The following is a 19,780-nucleotide window of genomic DNA, read 5'->3' on the forward strand; positions in this document are numbered from 1 at the left end:
CAATACAATACTGTGTGTGTGTGTGTGTGTGTGTGTGTGTGTGTGTGTGTGTGTGTGTGTGTGTGTGTGTGTGTGTGTGTGTGTGTGTGTGTGTGTGTGTGTGTGTGTGTGTGTGTGTGTGTGTGTGTGTGTGTGTGTGTGTGTGTGTGTGTGTGTGTGTGTGTGTGTGTGTGTGTGTGTGTGTGTGTGTGTGCCAGCCACTGATTCATTCATATAAATGTTTAGCACTTTCTAGGTGGGCTAGAAATTTGAAATTGTGCATACCGACGTAACTCGAAGTCAACATTCCAGGAAAGAATAATCACAAAAATGTCCGTCGACAAAGGTCATCCTTGCTCTTGCTGACGGAGGGTCATGTGACCTAAGACAATGTCACATGACCTTGCATGGGCAGAATTGCTCCCAAAGTGAGCGGATATTTCTCCGTTATATGACAGCATGATTAGAGAAGTGTATGTGGGGTTTCTTTCCTGTATGGACGTTATATATAGTTGTAGAAAGTAGTAAACATTTTGTCGTTTATGGACAGTGTACCTTGGTCAATGTTGCAGTGCATATTTTAATTATTGCATCTTTACATATGTACAGTCGTACGTCTATATAAGGCACCCTGGTTATCATGATCGCAACATCAGAACATGTTTTAGTTAAAGGTGGGCGCGATTCGGAAAATTTTAAGTCCGCTTACCGCTTATCCGCTCCGCCAGCCCGTGTAGTCCGATTCGCTTATCCGCTTCAGCGGCCGAAAATCTTAGTCCGCTTACCGCTTATCCGCTTATCCGCTTCGATTCGATTTTTAAAAGCGCTTCGACGTTTTTAAAGCGCTTTTTGACGTTTCTAAAGGGAATTTAATGCGTTTTAAGCCTAAATAGCCATTTCTAACTACTACAAAGACAAACAAAGCTTTTAAGATCAAAAATATACATTTTTATTTAAATAAAATTTATTCAAAATTTATTGAAATAAAGTTTTCCACTCGACTCTACTCTACTCTACAGTTAATTTAAATATAATTTTAATATATGCAAGTTACATTAAAGAAAAATCAATTTGCCCGTCCTTTCTTTGACAAGAGAGTCTACTAGTCAACAGACTAGCAGTCTGTTGACTAGTCCTCGTCTTCCTCCTCCACCTCGTGGGCCTTCTTGAGGAATTGTCTGTGTCCATTGTCACGTTGATCTCAGCCGACTCGATTGAGTCCAGCGACATCCTGCTCTCGCTGCGCGCGAGCTGAGGGGTCAGGGCGCAGATCTCCTGACTGTCCTCCACGTCCCCCATCATGTTGACCGCCGGGTTGTGGATGTCGCTGTGCTGGGACTGCTGGTTTGCGTCGCTCGTGTGCCTGTCCCTGGCACTGCCGCTGGGCTGGAGAGTCAGAAATCTCTCCATCTTGACGTTATTGCCGCTCTAGCGTCCATTAAAATATTCAGTTTTCACTTATTATTCACTTAAATAAATATTCACAATTCTAGAGTAACGGCTCAGGCTAACAGCTGATTTGGCGAATCGCGATGCGCTTTAATTTTTTGGTAGTCCGCTTACGCTTATCCGCTTCGGTTTCCGGGGGTTGTTCCGATTCGCTTATCCGCTTCGAAAACGTTAGTCCGCTGCAGCGGATAAGCTGATAAGCGGACTTTCGAAGCGGACCGCCCACCTTTGGTTTTAGTCGATGCGTAATTACCCTGTTATACTGATCCACATAGCCTGGTGTTGGCTTAGCGGTTAAGGTGCGGCTTGGGATCCTAGGATCCTGAGTTCGGATCCCGGTCGATCGTTGAATTAACGCCAGGTGGGTTGACTCAGCCTGTCATCCTTCCGAGGTCGGCAAATCGAGTACCAGTTCACTGGTAATTGGGGCAATGCATCAGCGGCACAAACGTGCTTCCAGAGAAATGATGCAACCAGCAGCCACAGGCTGCATACAAAACGACGACAATGATCCACATTGCTGGAAAACCCAGATATAACTATCACTTTGTCCCGGCAAGTAAGGCTTGCCTTTTTCATTACATCATCTATTGAAAGTGTGTGAAATGGCTTTTCCTGTACTGTACTGCCAACAAGACCACATGTGTTAAACTGTGTTTATTGGATCACATGCAGTATTCTATGCGATAGCTCGACCACCATCAAGACATGGCATCAGTGGGAAAAGGCCAAACTAAAGACTAAAACAAAGACTCCTTAATAAAACAGGTCTCACAATCCACTCCCAACCCTACAAAGACCACCTGCAGCACTACAAAGATGCCCTCTCCGCGCCCGCTCCACCTACTACTCTCAAATAATCCACTCTGGCTCCGGAAACCCAAAAGCACTCTTCTCCACAATAAACAAACTCCTCGGCCCCCTGGATACCACCACCCAGTCATTCACAGTCGACAACTGCATTTCTTTCCTTTCATTCTTCCAAAGCAAGATAGACAACATCGACAGCAGCTTAACCACCACCGCACCTGCTCCCCCTCAAACCATCTGCCCCCCCCTTATCCTGCCAAGCCCTATCTCAGTTTTCCCCAGTCTCCCCTACTGACCTCTCTGAACTCCTCACAGGAATGAAAACTGCCACCTGCACTCTGGACCCCATCCCCTCAAGCTTTGTTAAGGCTTGCCTTCCTACTCTCTCTCCACTTATCACTGCAACAATAAACTCCTCCCTGTCTACTGGCATCGTCCCACCATCCCTCACAATCGCTGCTGTCACCCCCATTCTGAAAAAACCTGGACTCAACCCTGACACCCCAAATAACTTCAGACCCATCTCCAACCTACCCTTTCTGTAAAAAGTTTTGGAACGCGCTGTAGCCACTCAACTCAAACATCACCTCTCTGCCAATAACCTGTATGAAACATTCCAATCCGGATTCTGCCTCAACCACAGTATGGAAACTGCACTCCTCAAAATCACCAACGACCTTCTCCTTTCCTCCGACGCCTGTAACCTCAACATTCTCGACCTCAGCGCCGCCTTTGACACCATCAATCACATCATCCTCCTTACCCGACTTGAAACCACCTTTAACATCACTGGCACTGCCCTTTCTTGGATCAAATCATACCTCTCCGACAGGCACCAGTTCATCTCCATCAATAACTGGAAATCCCCCACCGCGCCCCTCCCCCAAGGTGTCCCCCAAGGTTCAGTTCTCGGTCCCCTCCTCTTCATCCTGCACCTGTTCCCCCTTGGTCACTTTATCCGTCGTCATGGTCTCCAATTCCACTGCTTTGCCGATGACATCCAGCTTTTCATCTCCACCAAGTCCGTCTCCACCGACACCCACTCTATCCTGACAAACTGCATCACTGAAATAAAATCCTGGCTTCAAATCAACTTCCTCAAACTAACTGTGATAAATCCGAAATAATCATTATTGGACCAAAAACGCTCACCAAATCTACCCACAACTTCACCTTCAACATCGACGGTATCCCAGTATCCACCTCCCCTCACATCCGGAATCTTGGCATCATCTTTGAACAAACCCTCTCCTTCGACAAACACACGAAACAGATCACCAAGACAGCCCTCTTTCATCTGAAAAACATCGCCCGTCTCCGTCCATTCCTCTCCTCCACAGCTGCAGAAACCTCATCCACGCCTTCATCACTTCCCGTCTGGACTACTGCAACAGCCTCCTCTATGATTCACCCTCAAATATCGTCAATAAACTTCAATACATTCAGAACTCCGCTGCCCGTCTACTCACCCACTCCCGGGCCCGGGACCACATCACCCCCGTCCCTTCACAAGCTCCACTGGCTCCCCATCTCCCAGAGAATCCAGTACAAAATCCTCCTGACCGACAAAGCCCTCCATAACCTGGCCCCATCCTATCTGACTGACCTCCTCCCCAGACACACTCCCACCCACACCCTCCGCTCTGGTGTTGCCAACCTCCTGTCGCCCCCCCCCCCCCCCCCCCAATCCGGACCAAACTCAGATCCTGGGGGGACAGGGCCTTCTCCATCGCTGCTCCCACACTCTGGAACTCACTACCTCAAACCATCAGAGACTCCTCCTCACTCACCACATTCAAATCATCACTCAAGACCCACCTGTTCAACACCGCATTCAACCCCTGATCGTCTCTTCTCCTTCTCCTTCTCCTTCCTTTCTGTTTGGTTATTTAATTATGTATTTTAGTCTTTTTTGTCTTTGTTTTACGTACTATGTCAAAGCGTCTTTGGGTTTCTTGAAAAGCGCTATACAAAATAAATGTAATATTATTATTATTATTAAAGATCCAGCCTCTCACTTGCAGTGAAATTGCACATCATTAAGAATATCTATCATAAGAAGATGTGGGACTCTCAAAAAATACGGTGGGAATCATGTGAGGTAACATAGCCAAGGTTGTGTGTGTGTGTGTGTGTGTGTGTGTGTGTGTGTGTGTGTGTGTGTGTGTGTGTGTGTGTGTGTGTGTGTGTGTGTGTGTGTGTGTGTGTGTGTGTGTGTGTGCGCGCGTGTGCGTTAAGTGTGGTTGCATGCACCTTTGGGGTCTATTGATGGTGTCGAAAAAAACATGTTATCGTGAACCCTTTTCAATAGGGAACATAAATTATCACTGCCTGGTAACCCATTAGAATGTAAAAAATCTCACCCGTGTCCGATGGAAGTGGTTCAGTTTGGCACTTTTAATATGAAATAGGCAAAGCCAAGAAACGAACAAAACCCATAAGAATTATCCTATAGAATCACCCTTTAGAATCGCCCTTTAGAATCGCCCTTTAGAATCGCCCTTTAGAATCGCCCTTTAGAATCGCCCTTTAGAATCACCCTTTAGAATCACCCTTTAGAATCACCCTTTAGAATCACCCTTTAGAATCACCCTTTAGAACCCTCGAGGAAAAATTACCCTCTCGAAGTACCCTCTAGAAGCACCCTCTAGAAGCACCCTTTAGAAGTACCCTTTACAATTACCCTTTACAATTACCATTTACAATTACCCTTTACAATTACCCTTTGGAAGTACCCTTTAGAAGTACCCTTTAGAAGTACCCCTTAGAAGTACCCTTTAGAAGTACCCTTTAGAAGTACCCCTTAGAAGTACCCTTTAGAAGTACCCTTTAGAAGTACCCTTTAGAAGTACCCTTTAGAAGTACCCTTTACAATTACCCTTTACAATTACCCTTTACAATTACCCTTTACAATTACCCTTTACAATTACCCTTTACAATTACCCTTTACAATTACCCTTTACAATTACCCTTTAGAAGTATTACCCTTTAGATTTACCCTTTAGTATTACCCTTTAGAATTGCCCTATAAAACCCTTTTGAATTGCCCTTTGAAATTACCCTTTAAAACCTCCTAGAACTACACTTTAGAACCATTTATAATTAAACACGGTGGGTTAGAAAGGTTATTCTTCTTCATTTTTTACGGATGGACGGACATAGCCAAATATTGAAGCGGCTTCACCGCTTAAAAATAATTGTTCTGGATATATTTCAGAACATTTGACTTTTTTTCATGAAAAATTACTCTCTTTTTTGTGTACAGAGTCGAGGCTCGTGAAAGAGCTAACATTTATCAAACAAACAAGCAAACAAAGTATATAAAAAGGGGAGCGGTCGACAAGATGGGGAGAGAAGGGGAGGAAGCACACACACACAACATTTGAGAGCAGGGACATCGGGAGATGTTTTTGGAGGGAGAGGGCCTGGGGGGAGGCAGGATAGGTATAAAACGCAAGGACACCAAGGACTTCCAGGAAAGAAGTTGGAATCTCGAAAAAGTGTATCTTGGGTGAATTAGCGGGGGTAGAAAAGATCAAAGTTTTGGATGGGGGAAGATAAGAGATGGTGGTGAACAGCCGTTTTAAAGACCTGGAGGGAGGAGTGGGATTGAAGAGAGTGAGGGAGTTTGTTCCAGAGCTGGAGAAAAGAGGAATGAAGGAGTGAAGGTGAGCAGAGAGTCTTGATTTTGGCAGTTTAACCATAAGAGGGTTGCAGGCAGATCTTGTGTGACCTGCAGGAATATTTGGGGGACAGAGCCCAGAGAGAGCTGGGGGAGCAAGGCCGGAGAGGAGTCGGTAGAAGACGGAAAGACCACCAACCTGCCTGCGGTGATTAAGTGAAAGGCCCTCGGAGATAGCGTCATCGCGGGAGATTCCAATGATTCTGAACGCTTTGGTTTCAACAGCGTGAAGACGAGCGAGGTGTGAGGCAGGAGCACCAGCCCAGAGGCGAGAGCAGTACTCCATTGAGCTGCGGATGAAAGCCTTGTATGTGGTGAGGAGCTCAGGTGTGCCAAGGAAGGACTTCGCACGACGGAGGATGCCCAGTCGGCGACTGGCTTTGGAGGCCAGCTTGGAAATGTGGTTTTCCCAGGAAAGATCATGGCAGATCGTGAGACCCAAAAGCTTGAGTGACAGAACTTCCTGGAGAGGATTATCAATTCAGTTGCAATTTAAGTTAAATTGAAGTAACATTGTGTGGGGTATCATGGTCTACGGTGTGTCATGTTCGATGCATTCTCTAGTGTGGCATCGTTTTATCACCTTTCTGTTACATTTTTCCACATGTTACTCTTAATGAGTGTTGCTTTTGCACAAATATTAGTTTTAATGGAAATTCTAATGTATTGTTATGGACTCGTGGTTTGGGGTCACCATGAGGGGGCATTTTCAGACTCCGCCCGAACTCCTGCACTGCAATCTGACGCGCCGCGAATAAGTTTGCTGCCCATCGGGTTGGCAAGCAACTACAGACGCAACCGATTGATACTGTCAAACCTGGCAGTGTCCTCGCTCTTTTACAAATGCGTTACCTTTCCTTGTGAGTTGGTGATGCCAATTGGGGCACACACCCTCAGTGCACACTTGTCTATTTATATTTTCGAAGCACAGTAATCAATTACGAAAAGGCACATATATATATATATATATATATATATATATATATATATATATATATATATATATATATATATATATATATATATATATATATACATTATATATATTGTTGCGAATATGGAATTTGGCCTCCATATCCGCTTGTAAATATTCCCCTATTTTCTCCAATACTCCCCAACTTTCCCCAGTCCCCCATTCCCTAGTCCCATTGCATGTAAATAACAATCAGTAGAGCCGACCTTCCCCTTATTCCCCCATTAAATGTCGTGCCCAGGTCCACCGCACCACACGTAGACAACTTTCGGACATCTTCCTAGTTATTCTTAATCTATGTCAGTTAAGGCCTCGTTTCCATTAATTATGACTCTTCGTTGCACCAGAATGTGATTATATGGCACCAGTAGTGAGTTTAGGACCTTCCCATACCTCCTCCCATCTTCTTCCCCAAACAACAACAACAACAACAACTACAGCTACAACAACAACAACAACAACTACAGCTACAACAACAACAACAACAACTACAGCAACAACAACAACAACTACAGCTACAACAACAACAACAACAACTACAGCTACAACAACAACTACAACAACGGCGCGCGCGGGGAGTGTGCGTCCTCCCTCCGGCTCGGTTAGCCGCCATTATCCATGCGCCCCACGGGGTTACCACGAAGGGGCTGGCTGTCAGCTCCTCGTCAAGGGCGGAGCCTGGTAAACCCCCCCCGCACCCAATAAGAAGGGCGGACCGATTCCATCTGGGCGGAGCTAACGAGCCGAGGGCGTGTCACTCCCCGCCGGATATACGCAGCCGCTTGCCGGACGTGACGTCAGATGCGCCCCCAGCTTGAGACGACAAGACGCCACCTCGAGCGCTGAGAGACCTCCTGCATCTTTTGGGCCGCGCCATCCTGTCCCTGAGCACAAGGTGCACCTTGTGCTGGCCATCGAATACCCGCTTTCCTAGCCATCAATCCCCGTGTGAGTCAGTTTTTGTCCTGTTTCTCTGTGGTCTGTCGGGAATAATATAAGGTTGTGTCTAAGTGCCTGTCTTCCTATGATGTACCTCTTGTAGTTGTAATCTAACCTTCCGCCTTAATATAACCTCCTCCGGAGGTCTTGAGAACTGAACCCCTGGTGTCGTATTGTGTCATTATAACCCAGCCGGGTGTCTTCTCTTTCCTATTGAGCCAGCGTAGCGCGGCTTCGTCGACGTTCGAGTACAATCGGGTAATTTGTGCGGACACGACGGCCATTCCGCTCGGCCCACCTTAACATCAAAGTCGTGTCTGTAACAATTGGTGTCGGGAGTGAGATTCGAGGCCCGACCAAATTTTGAAAAAAAAAAACGAATAGAGGAAAAAAAAAAATTTGGTCAAAATTTGGAGCGGCCGAAATTTGTATTTGTTTTACGAAACTCGAATTTTGCAAGTCGCGCTATGGCGGATCAAGACAGCTGGGGTCCGGTAAAGGAGAGTGAGGTAGGGCCGATCCAGGACCAAAATGAGGGACAGGAGGAGAGCGAAGCAGTGAGGGCGGCAGGTTCGCAAAATAGCGCCGTCACGCACGAAGAAGCGGGCGCGCAAAATGGCGCCTCGCTGATCACCGCGCCAGCGACCGTGGCAGCGCCCCCGATGGATTTGAACTCGTTTTGGATACAAATGAAGGCCCTTATGGCCCAGAATAATGAAGAAATGGCAAACAGAATGGGGAATCGGATGGATGCTCAGAGTGAGCGATTGGAGGGCCAAATGGGGGTAATGGGAAACCAAATGGGGGTAATGAGGGACGAAGCGAGGGGTACCAGTGAGAAGTTAGACAATAATTTTGAGGAGTTAGACAAGAAAATTGAGAAGTTAGACAATAATTTTGAGGAGTTAGACAACGGGATAAAAGAAGTAAAGAATGGGTTAACGGGGGTAGAAAACAGAATGGCCGCTCAAGAGAATCAGATAGAGGGAGTGAAACATGGGTTAACGGGGGTAGAAAACAGAATGGCCGCTCAAGAGAATCAAATGGAAGGGATGCAAAAAGGGTTAGAGGGGTTAGAAAACAGTATGGAAGGCAAATTGAGGGACATGAGGGACCAAGCGGAAAGGGAAGTTAAACAAATGGAGCAGCAGATAGAGGGGGTCAGAATGGGGGTAGAAGCCAAACTGGATGCTCACAGGGAGGAAATGGAGCAGATGAGGGTGGCATCTGGGCAGGAGATGCAAGTGATGGGAGAGGAGATCAGAAGAGGAGTGAGTGAGGAGGTCGGAGGAGTGCGCGAGGAGGTGAGGCACTGTGAGGAGCACATGGAGAAGGAGGTGAGAAAGGGGACTGTAAAGTTACAAGGGGGCATAGAGGACCTGACGCAGGAGGTGGAGCAGCTGACGGTGGGACAGACGGAGTTAGTGGAGCAGGTTCAAAGGAACACTGCAGTATTAGGAGGTTTAAAGGCGACACAAAAAGAAATTAAAAACGACTTGATAGCGACACAGAGGCAATGTCAGATGGTACGTGAGGGACTGACAACGAGGTTGGACGAGGTGGTAGAGGTAATGGAGACGAAGGACCGGCAGGTGAGGACGCACCTGGAAACGGTCAAGGTAGCCTTAGAGGATGAGCTTGAGGAGACGTACCGGGGAATAAAAGAGGTGAAGCACAAATTAGAAGAAGTGGAAGAAGGGATGAGCGAAATTAAGAAGCGACGGAGAGGGGATAAGAAAGAGATAAAAGAGGAGATAAAAGAATTGGTCCAAAGTCTGTGCTTGGATCGTGATGATGTGCTCATTAACCGGATGAGGGATTCGCAGGTGATGGAGGAGAAGCGAAGAGGAAGAGGACCCGGTGTAAGTGGTGACCAATATGGTCGTGCGTATGATGCGCCAGGGGATTTAATAAGCTTGGGGGTCGAGATAGACCCGGGTGTTCGTGAGAGGCCGTTGGTGAAGTGTGCGACTGGTCTGGTGTGCGAAAGAGGAGGTGTGCAAGAAAGTCCGACTCTGGGGTGTGTGAGGAAAAAGTGCGTGCCAAGGAGTGAGGGTGCTGGCGAGAGTGAGTCGGTCGTAGCGCGTGTGCGAGGGAGCACGTGGAAGCGCGGGGTGGTGAGTGTTACAGAGGGTGTGACGGGAGAGTGTGCGCAAGAGTGTGCGCGAGAAAGGTGTGTGACGGACAGGTGCATGAGGAAAGAGTGCGCTGTCAGAAGTAAGGAAGAGTGTCCACCTGTGGTGAGTGTTACAGAGGGTGTAACGGGAGAGTGTGCGCGAGAAAGGTGTGTGACGGACAGGTGCATGAGGAAAGAGTGCGCTGTCAGAAGTAAGGAAGAGTGTCCACCTGTGGTGAGTGTTACAGAGGGTGTAACGGGAGAGTGTGTGCGAGAAAGGTGTGTGACGGACAGGTGCATGAGGAAAGAGTGTGCTGTCAAGAGTAAGGGTGAGTGCGCTGTCAGGAATGGAGGTGAAAGTAGTGAGAGTGACATGGAGCGTGAGTTAGTTGTGACAGGTGAGCGAGGATGTACACCTGGGATGGAAGGATGCACACCTGGAATGGTAGAGCGTGAGTGGGAATGCACGCTGGAGTTGGTGGTGAGGCACGTGGTTGGGTGTGCGAATGAGGGCACACCTGTGATTGTCACAGAGGAGGTGACCGAGGAGGGGGTGCGAAGCGGTGTATTGGTGAGGTGTGCGAGCAACGAATGTGTGCCAAAGTGTTCGGTGGTCAGGTGTGTGACCAAGGCTGTGAGTGGAATGAGGGTACCTGGGTGTGTAAGGAAAGGTACGAGGAGCATGAGCACGGCTGGATGTGTGAGCAAGGAACGGGCTTCGGGGTGTAAGAATCCAGGTGAAGCATCGACGTTGCACAGGTTAAAGGTTAGGTCGACTTTTAGCCGAAGCGGGCCCTCGGTGCGTGCCGGGCTTCGCGTGCCGCGAGAACCAGCGGGGATCCGAGCCACGGCGGGTTCGAAAGGACCGCCGTGCGCGACCCACGCTGGGCCTCGCTTTGAACGGCCGCGTCCGTGCTCCAATAGGCGGAGCTGGCAGCCCGATAGAAAGGGTCGTCATGGCGACCACGTTTTGTGGAGACGTGCCGTGCGGCAGGTCGAGATCGGGACATTGGATGGCTCCACGCCGAGGGGGTGCGTGGGATCTCGGCCCGGGTAAGCCCCCGTCCCTGTCCCGAATGCCGGACGCATCCAGCCGCAGGCACAAAACAACCAGCATCCATTGCTTGGCTTTACGAAGCCGGGCTTTGGACAGGAATTGGCGCACCGAGAGGCAGTAGTGAGTAGACTGGGTGATGAGGTTAGTGTTTTGGACCCAAAATTAGAGAAAAACAAAATTTGATGATTGGCAAGGGATTGGCAGTAGTGATTGGCAGATGATGGGCAGTGATTGGCAAATTTTTAATTTGTTGAAATTTGATGTGCAAAATTGGTAGTGAGAGACCCCCGATGTGGTGGGATGGCATCCCTGCCACCCTTCCCCTGAGTGTGGGGCAAAGGAGCAATAGCTTATGGGGTGTATGGCAGTGAAAACTAGCCCGGGAGGGTTAGGATATAACGGTAGGGATCTAGAGAAGATGACCTTAGGTAACGTTAAGTTTAGTTAGTGACTGATACCTGTAGTGGGGACGCAGGTAGATTAGTGTGGATGATAATGACGTGGGAGCGCAATAGTTAAAGGGACGACTGGGAAGCGCAAGTTTCAGAAGGGAGTAGTTAGCTGAGATGATGCCGTGTTTGTGAGAATTGAACAGGTGTGATTGCACAGGTGTGCAACTGGACAGGTGTGTGGAGCAGTGTGTGAGTAGTGAGTGTGTGGATCAGCGCGAATGCGCTTGGGGAGAGAAGGGTGCAGGTGGCACCAGGTGTGAGAGCACAGGTGTGCAGGTACAGGTGTGTGGAGAGAGTTGGAGTGAGTGGTACGGAGTGGTGTGCATGGTGCGAAGGTGTGGATGGGGGAAGAGTGGACCCCTTTCACGAGTACCCGGGGCGGGTAGTGTAAGTGTTAGGTAGAGGGTGCAGGTAAATTGTGGTTGGATATTGGCATTTGTGGTGCGGTTGCAGAATGGTGTTGGGAATGGGTGCATTAGTGTTGTGGAAATGGCTGGGCGTGTAGCCTGTTAGTGTGTGTAGTTGGTTGGGCACTCCACCACTGTGAGGATGTCGGCCAGGTGAGGCCGCAGGTGGGCTCTGGGAGCCGGTAGTTGTGAGTGGGTGCCTGAGGATCCCGGGTGTGGATCGGGCAGCCCAGTGCCAGAGAGGGCACGGAGTGGGGAGAGAGCCAGAGGGCCTTCCCCAGGTAGTTAGGTTAGGGTGAGGAGCAGGTAAGCTCGGAGGCAACTGCAGTGGTGGAGGTGTGCAGGTGGGTAGACCCACTGGGAGAGGTACACGCCGCAGCCCAGAAATTGTGCGAGGGCACCGGGAGATGAATCGGGGGAGTGAGACCCCAAATTGAAAAGCACCACAGTTTGGCCAATGGGAATTGGTTTTTAGAACCCATAGTGTAAGAGGGCCAATGGTTTGGCCGGAGAAAGACCCCGGGTAGTGTAAAGTTGTTAAAGTCATTTAGGAAATAGTTAGGATTGATGAACCTGTCGCACCATACGCAGCCACTTACCTGTGGTGATGATGATGACTCCACACCTGTGTTTTCTTTGTTTTGTTGCAGGAGATGAATCGCTGTGTGGATTTGTGAGACGCATCACGACGTGGATGAGACATTGGGGTGATTCCATCTCTCCCTCCCTAGGAGGGACTGATGATGAATTGGTAATGGCAAATTTTGGTGTTGAGTTGGAGATGGCAAATTATGATGAGAGTTGAAAATGGCAAATTTGATTGGTTAGGAGGGAGAGAAGACGAATTTGGTTTATGGGAGGAACGGGGAAGACAGTAGGGATGTTTGTTGATTTGTAAAGTAGATGTTTATGGGTAGTGTTGTGTTTTGTGGATACAGTAAGGGGTAAGGGAGGGGCCATGTAGGTTACCTGGTGGGGGGGGGGGGGCGTACGATAGGAACGTACCTGTCTCACCTGGTTCCCATGTGCCCCCAGTGTGCATTACCTTATATTGCGTGCACTTTTGCGCCCTTACCACCTTACTCACTTGTTTCTTCTTTTGTCTCCCACCTCCGAGGATCTGGCTTTGGGGTAGAGAGAGAGGAGAGAGAGGTGCTGGCTACGCAGTTGTGGGCCTGCACTTTCGCTGTTGGCTGCCTGGATCGATACACCATATGGACCGCAATGTTTGTGGCCACCCACAATGGACCGCAGCTCTTTTGCGGCCAAGCACCACCCGGGGATGGACCTATGGGTCAACGTGGCACCTATGCCATACAGGTGAACCACTTTTAGTTACCACCAAGTGCACCACAAGAAGAGCAAGAGACACCTGCAGGGTTAGGGGTTGTCGAATTTATTTTTATACCAATGAACAATGGTGACTGCACCGGATGGTGCTGACTGTGTGGTGGGGTGGTGCTTTTGATGCTGGGAAAGGGTGCTCTGCACGTTATTAAAGGCCGTCGGCCACAGAGCACTCGTGGGTTGGTGTATCGATGTTGGCAAGCGCGCTCTCTCTCTATGCATAACATCTGCATGTGTCCCTCCAAAAACAGGTCCTGGATCGTAGTGTAAATAGCAGCGTAGTCTTGTAAATAATGCTCCCTACCGGCTGTATGTTTAGTTTGAGAATTCTTTCCGGATTCGGTTATCCTGTGGGTGTGTTTCTGTGAGGAGAAGGGTGCAACGTCGCAGGGGGACATATTTACTCATTTGTGAATATCTGTAAAACTGTCGCACTCAGGGTAGAGTTAATAGTAGAGGGAACTACATTGCGTGCCACACTAAAGTAGGTAAAAATTTATCGGGTCGGGACGCCCCGAGGGTAGAGAAGGGTGCAATGTTGCGAATATGGAATTTGGCCTCCATATCCGCTTGTAAATATTCCCCTATTTTCTCCAATACTCCCCAACTTTCCCCAGTCCCCCATTCCCTAGTCCCATTGCATGTAAATAACAATCAGTAGAGCCGACCTTCCCCTTATTCCCCCATTAAATGTCGTGCCCAGGTCCACCGCACCACACGTAGACAACTTTCGGACATCTTCCTAGTTATTCTTAATCTATGTCAGTTAAGGCCTCGTTTCCATTAATTATGACTCTTCGTTGCACCAGAATGTGATTATATGGCACCAGTAGTGAGTTTAGGACCTTCCCATACCTCCTCCCATCTTCTTCCCCAAACAACAACAACAACAACAACTACAGCTACAACAACAACAACAACAACTACAGCTACAACAACAACAACAACAACTACAGCAACAACAACAACAACTACAGCTACAACAACAACAACAACAACTACAGCTACAACAACAACTACAACAACGGCGCGCGCGGGGAGTGTGCGTCCTCCCTCCGGCTCGGTTAGCCGCCATTATCCATGCGCCCCACGGGGTTACCACGAAGGGGCTGGCTGTCAGCTCCTCGTCAAGGGCGGAGCCTGGTAAACCCCCCCCGCACCCAATAAGAAGGGCGGACCGATTCCATCTGGGCGGAGCTAACGAGCCGAGGGCGTGTCACTCCCCGCCGGATATACGCAGCCGCTTGCCGGACGTGACGTCAGATGCGCCCCCAGCTTGAGACGACAAGACGCCACCTCGAGCGCTGAGAGACCTCCTGCATCTTTTGGGCCGCGCCATCCTGTCCCTGAGCACAAGGTGCACCTTGTGCTGGCCATCGAATACCCGCTTTCCTAGCCATCAATCCCCGTGTGAGTCAGTTTTTGTCCTGTTTCTCTGTGGTCTGTCGGGAATAATATAAGGTTGTGTCTAAGTGCCTGTCTTCCTATGATGTACCTCTTGTAGTTGTAATCTAACCTTCCGCCTTAATATAACCTCCTCCGGAGGTCTTGAGAACTGAACCCCTGGTGTCGTATTGTGTCATTATAACCCAGCCGGGTGTCTTCTCTTTCCTATTGAGCCAGCGTAGCGCGGCTTCGTCGACGTTCGAGTACAATCGGGTAATTTGTGTGGACACGACGGCCATTCCGCTCGGCCCACCTTAACATCAAAGTCGTGTCTGTAACAATATATATACCGTATTTTCCGGTGTCTCAACCGCACCCGTGTATCAACCGCACCCCCGATTTTCGACTTCAAGAAAAAAAATTTAAAAAAAAAAATCTGATTTTCGAGGGGGAAAAAAAAAAGAATTCGGGAAAATTTTAAAAAGAGAAGAGAATAAATAAATAAAATGGAAAGCGAAATATGATGAAAGGAAAGAGAAACTGAAGACAGAGAAAGAGTGAAAATACATGAAATGAGTTGAAAGAGAATTTAAAAAACATAATTATTCTTTCTTGCCAATGTGGGGCCCTGAAAAGGGCCGTTGGGTTTTGGCTCTTGCCAATGGGCGCTGAAAAAGGCCGTTGGGTTTAGTCTCTAAAATCCGAAGAAGTCCTCGTCATCCGTTTATTCAGTCCAATCCGAGTCGGGGTAGGCGAGATCCTCCTCGTCGTTATCCTCTTCTCCATCGTCGGTCACTGCCACTTCATCCTCCCAAATGATGTCATCTTGAGTGCCATCAAGGGCATTAGATATGCAGCACTTGAGGAAGGCCCGCTCGATGATTGCTGCCGGCAACTCCTCCCAGACCTTCAGTATCCAGCTATAGATCGTCGGGAGGTCCACCTTCCTCATCCTCCCAGTCTTGGTGAAGGTCTTGTCCCCCGGCAGCATCCACTCCGACCAACAGCGCCGCAGACCGTCTTTGAATGGCTTGTTGACTGAAACGTCTAGCGGCTGCAGCAGCGACGTCATGCCACCCGGGATCATCACCAGATCAGTGTTGAGCCCCCTCAGCGTTGACTTGGTCTCCTCTGTCTTGTGACAACGGAAGGCGTCGAGGACGAGCATGCTCCATCGCCACGAAAGCCCACCAACTCGTCTCCCCCACACGACGCGGAGCCAGTCATCTACCAGCGCTTGGTCCATCCACCCCTTGGCCTGGGCACGAACGATTACACCCGGAGGAAATTTATCCTTTGGTAGCGTCTTCCTCTTGAAGATGATATACGGCGGCAGCTTTCCCCCATCAGCGGTGCACACTAGCATAACCGTAAAACGATCTTTCTCATGACCCGTTGTAGTGATGGACACCGACTTGTCACCTTTGGCCGAGATGGTGGTCCCTCAAGGCACATCGAAGGTCAGCGGCGTCTGATCTGCGTTGCCGATGCGGCTTAGGGGATAGTCGTGCTGCTTGCGGAACTTGATCACGAACTTCTGAAAATTAGCAGTCTTCTCTGCTATGTCATCAGGGAGACTCTGTGCGATGTGGGTTCGCCGGCGAATGGAAAGGCCATGACGACCCATGAACCTGTACGCCCAAGACGTACTGGCCGTGAAGTCATCGACCCCTGTTTCCCTGGCGATGAGTCGGGCCTGGAGTCGCAACGCTAGTGTCGCGATGGCGTGTCCCTCGGCTCACTTCTCTCTCACCCACATTAGCAGTCTCTCCTCCAAGGCCGGCCACTGGGCTGCTTTGCCCCTCATCGCCTTCTTCTTCTTCGGCATCGTCTCCAGCGTCTGCTTGTTAGTCCGCCAGCGTCTAATGACGGACTCGTCGATCCCGAAGTGTCGGCCGGCCGCCCGATTACTAAACTCTTCTGCAAACCTGCAGGCACGGAGCTTGAAAGCTGCTGTGAATGATCGCGGTGCCATCTCGTGGTCTTGGTCAGGATATAAGCGAATGGTGAAGCTTGGTCTTGGTCAGGATAGAAGCGAATGGTTAATCTTGGTCTTGATAGCTTGAACAGGATAGAACGAATGGTGAAACTCCCCGTTGACCTCTCCGTTTTATACATTCGCCCAGCCCATGTGGCGGCATCAAAGCCGACTTCCAATAGGTTAGGCCAGATAAAAAAGAAAGAGTTCTTGATCGTCCCCGCCCGACCCTACGAAACACACCCGACCCGAAACCTTTTTTATTTTTTATTTTGAAAAAAATCATAAAAAGCGATCTTTTCACATTCAAATTTGGCGCCGTTCTGCACCGCATGCGCAGTGCGTGCTGCGCAGAGCGTCGCAAGTGCCTCCGGCAACGTCACCCATTTTACGTTGGCCATTCATGGCGGCTATTGTGTGAGATTTTTCCCGCTGAAATCTGTATTGATTCGTGCTAGAATCGGCTTGAAATGCCGATTGTGATCGCATCAATAGCCCGTGAGGGCTCTTCCAAGACGGTGAAGGACTGGTTTGCGTGCAATATCGAGTTGGATGTTACAATCTCGGACTTCTATGCAGAGTTCTCAGACGGCAAGTATGATGGGGATAGGGAGCCATTGCCTGACGATACACGCGGTACTTTTGTCAAAGTATTCGCCGGCCCCAGTAAAACTGACATGACGAAAGTTTCACCAGCTTGCAAAGTTTCTGATGTGACAAAGACTCTTGGCTCATTTCTCAAATTTATGTTGGCTGCAGACACAGCCACGGATCACAGGATGGAACCCGATGAATGAAGAAATAAAATCGTTTTGAGGAGAAAGGAGTCTTTATTTCATATTTTTCCATGTCAACAAAACTCAATGGAAAGTAGGAAAAAAAAATAAAAAATAAAAATAAAAACCTCCCTCCCTACCCGAACTTTTGAGAAAAAAGGACGCTCAGCAACTTTTTATTTTTATGTGGCCTTACATTTTATGTGGCCTTACATTTTTATGTGGCCGCGGCGTTGGTTAGACAATAGGTACGTCATAATGTCCCATGCAAAACATCCTGTTTACCATGTTGACGCTTTTGTTTTGTGACTTAATCCTGTCTTTATTTAGCACACTCTATTCACTATGTGACCTGTCATTCAAAGAGGACTAGTGAAAGTACACATTTTCACAAACACGCATAGAAAAATCAAATATTACAAACTTCAAACTTTCTTGTATTTTGACTGGCAGCAGTAATCGGCGTTGAACCTACCTTAGTAACGTAATTGACGATCATTCATCATTGTATCCCCGCAACCCCAAAGTAATATAAAGATTACGTCCCGTTAATATGACAGTTTTTCAATGCACAAATTTTTCTGTTACTGTGTATCAACCGCACCCCCTTTTTTAGGGTTTTCCCGTCGGTAAAAAACCGCGGTTGATACACCGGAAAATACGGTACATACACAGCAAATGATCAAGAAAAGGCACAGACGAGCAGTGTTAATGCAAGTGAGACAACATGGACAATGTATGCTTCGAGGAAAAACTGTGAGGTGCATATGTAAAGCCTCGCCTGGAAGGATCAAGAGGCAAGTCACCAACAGGTCTTCATAATTGTGACGTTCCTTCTGAGTCAAGGTAGACTAATTATGAATTATATTGTAGGGAAAGCAAGAGATAGAAGTGGAGCTATCTCCCCGTGCCAGGGACCTCTTTGCTCCTTCGCCCTCGCCCCTCTGCCTTGTGCTCACCCAGTCATTGCACCATTATTTTTGCGCTGTCTGATGCACCTTGTCCTGGCTTCAGTGCAACCGGTCCTGGCTCGAGCGTGGACTATAGCGAGGACTCCAGTCACTTCCTTCTCGGCACGGACAGGCAGGCGTGTTGTCTCCGGGTCCCCAGCGCATTTCAGCAGCGATGATCGTTAGCGCGTTCCAACTGAGTCCCTGGGAGCTAAGGTAATGGCTTGCCCTTTGACGTGCGCTACATCGTCCTTATTGGTGCACTCACCAGCCAAAGCCTCCTTTGCTGTCGATCACCCCCGAGTCTGCTTTCTTCACAGGTTTTCCCACCCAGCGGTCTTTCCTGCCCAGTGCATTTGAAAGCAGGAACAGTGTTATCTCCTTCGTCATCTGAATTGTGGTGGTGTGTGGTGCTCTATGAGAGGGTTTATAATAGAAGGAAAGGGAATTTACGAATAACGGGTTGTACCTGATGTGTACTTGATGAATGTTAATGTGGGAAAGAGAGAGGACCGAATTGTACTGTGTGGTGCATGAAATGGCAACCACTGTATATGAGCCATGAATAAAAGAGGGTTTCACAGAAGAATAAAGGAAGAACAGGATTGGTATAGAAGAGGAGGAGGAAGAAGACCTATATAGACCCACCCAATGCATCGACCCCGTTTCTCTTCGAAAATGGGTGGCGGCCTATCTGGGCACATATAAGAACGATATAACTGACTAGGGAGCTCCTCCATGTCATGGATGTTTGTTTACCCAGGGTCCGGTTCCATAACTGTCACAGTATAATGTAGCAGTATGCTATGGTAAAATAGACCAGTTATTAGTCCCCTACTGGTGTACACCGTTATTAGTCCCCTACTGGAGGGGACTATAGGTTTGCACTCCGTCAGTCTGTCAGTCCGTCACACAAAGAACAGTTTTCCGGACCTTTTTTTCTAAACTCTTAATGCTAATGATTTCAAACTTGGTACATGGTTTCCTCATGATAAGTTCCAGATCAAGTTCGAACTTCACGACGTTTCGATCATTTTTGACAAAGTTATGGCACTTTGAACTTTGGTAATTCTGATAATTGTTAACTGCTCCTTAACTCGGTGCCATTTTAAGTTTTAATTTCCTTTAAAAACCATTTTCTCTGCATTAATAGGACCGATTGAGATCAAATTTTCACCGTAGGGGGGACTCGGTCTGTAGAATAGCATTGTAATGGTTGTTATGACGTCACAGGTCACGTGGTTCGGCCGCCATATTGTTTTTCGTGAAAACACGAAAACCCCTTTTTCTCCAACGGCTGAACAGATAGAGGCCAAACTTTGCAGGCAAAATCGCATACCCATGACGAACAAAAAAGTCAGCGAGCATGACGTCATGCGTCACATGGTTTCAGAGTTATGACGTTTTTAAGCATGAACATTTAAAACCGAGCTCCTCCCTCATTTTTGATCCAATCAAGGGGAAACTTCACAGATCTGT

At 48.4% G+C, this 19,780-nt stretch overlaps 1 protein-coding gene across 2 annotated transcripts in view; it reads left to right on the top strand.

The window, feature by feature from the left end:
- The window catches only part of LOC137413673 (uncharacterized), a 90,311-nt gene that overhangs the window by 3,912 nt on the left and 66,619 nt on the right, over nt 1-19,780 (top strand). The window lies entirely within an intron of this gene.

The sequence above is a fragment of the Myxine glutinosa genome, chromosome 1 (assembly GCF_964187855.1).
Source record: "Myxine glutinosa chromosome 1, kmMyxGlut1.1, whole genome shotgun sequence".
Lineage (NCBI taxonomy): Eukaryota > Metazoa > Chordata > Myxini > Myxiniformes > Myxinidae > Myxine > Myxine glutinosa.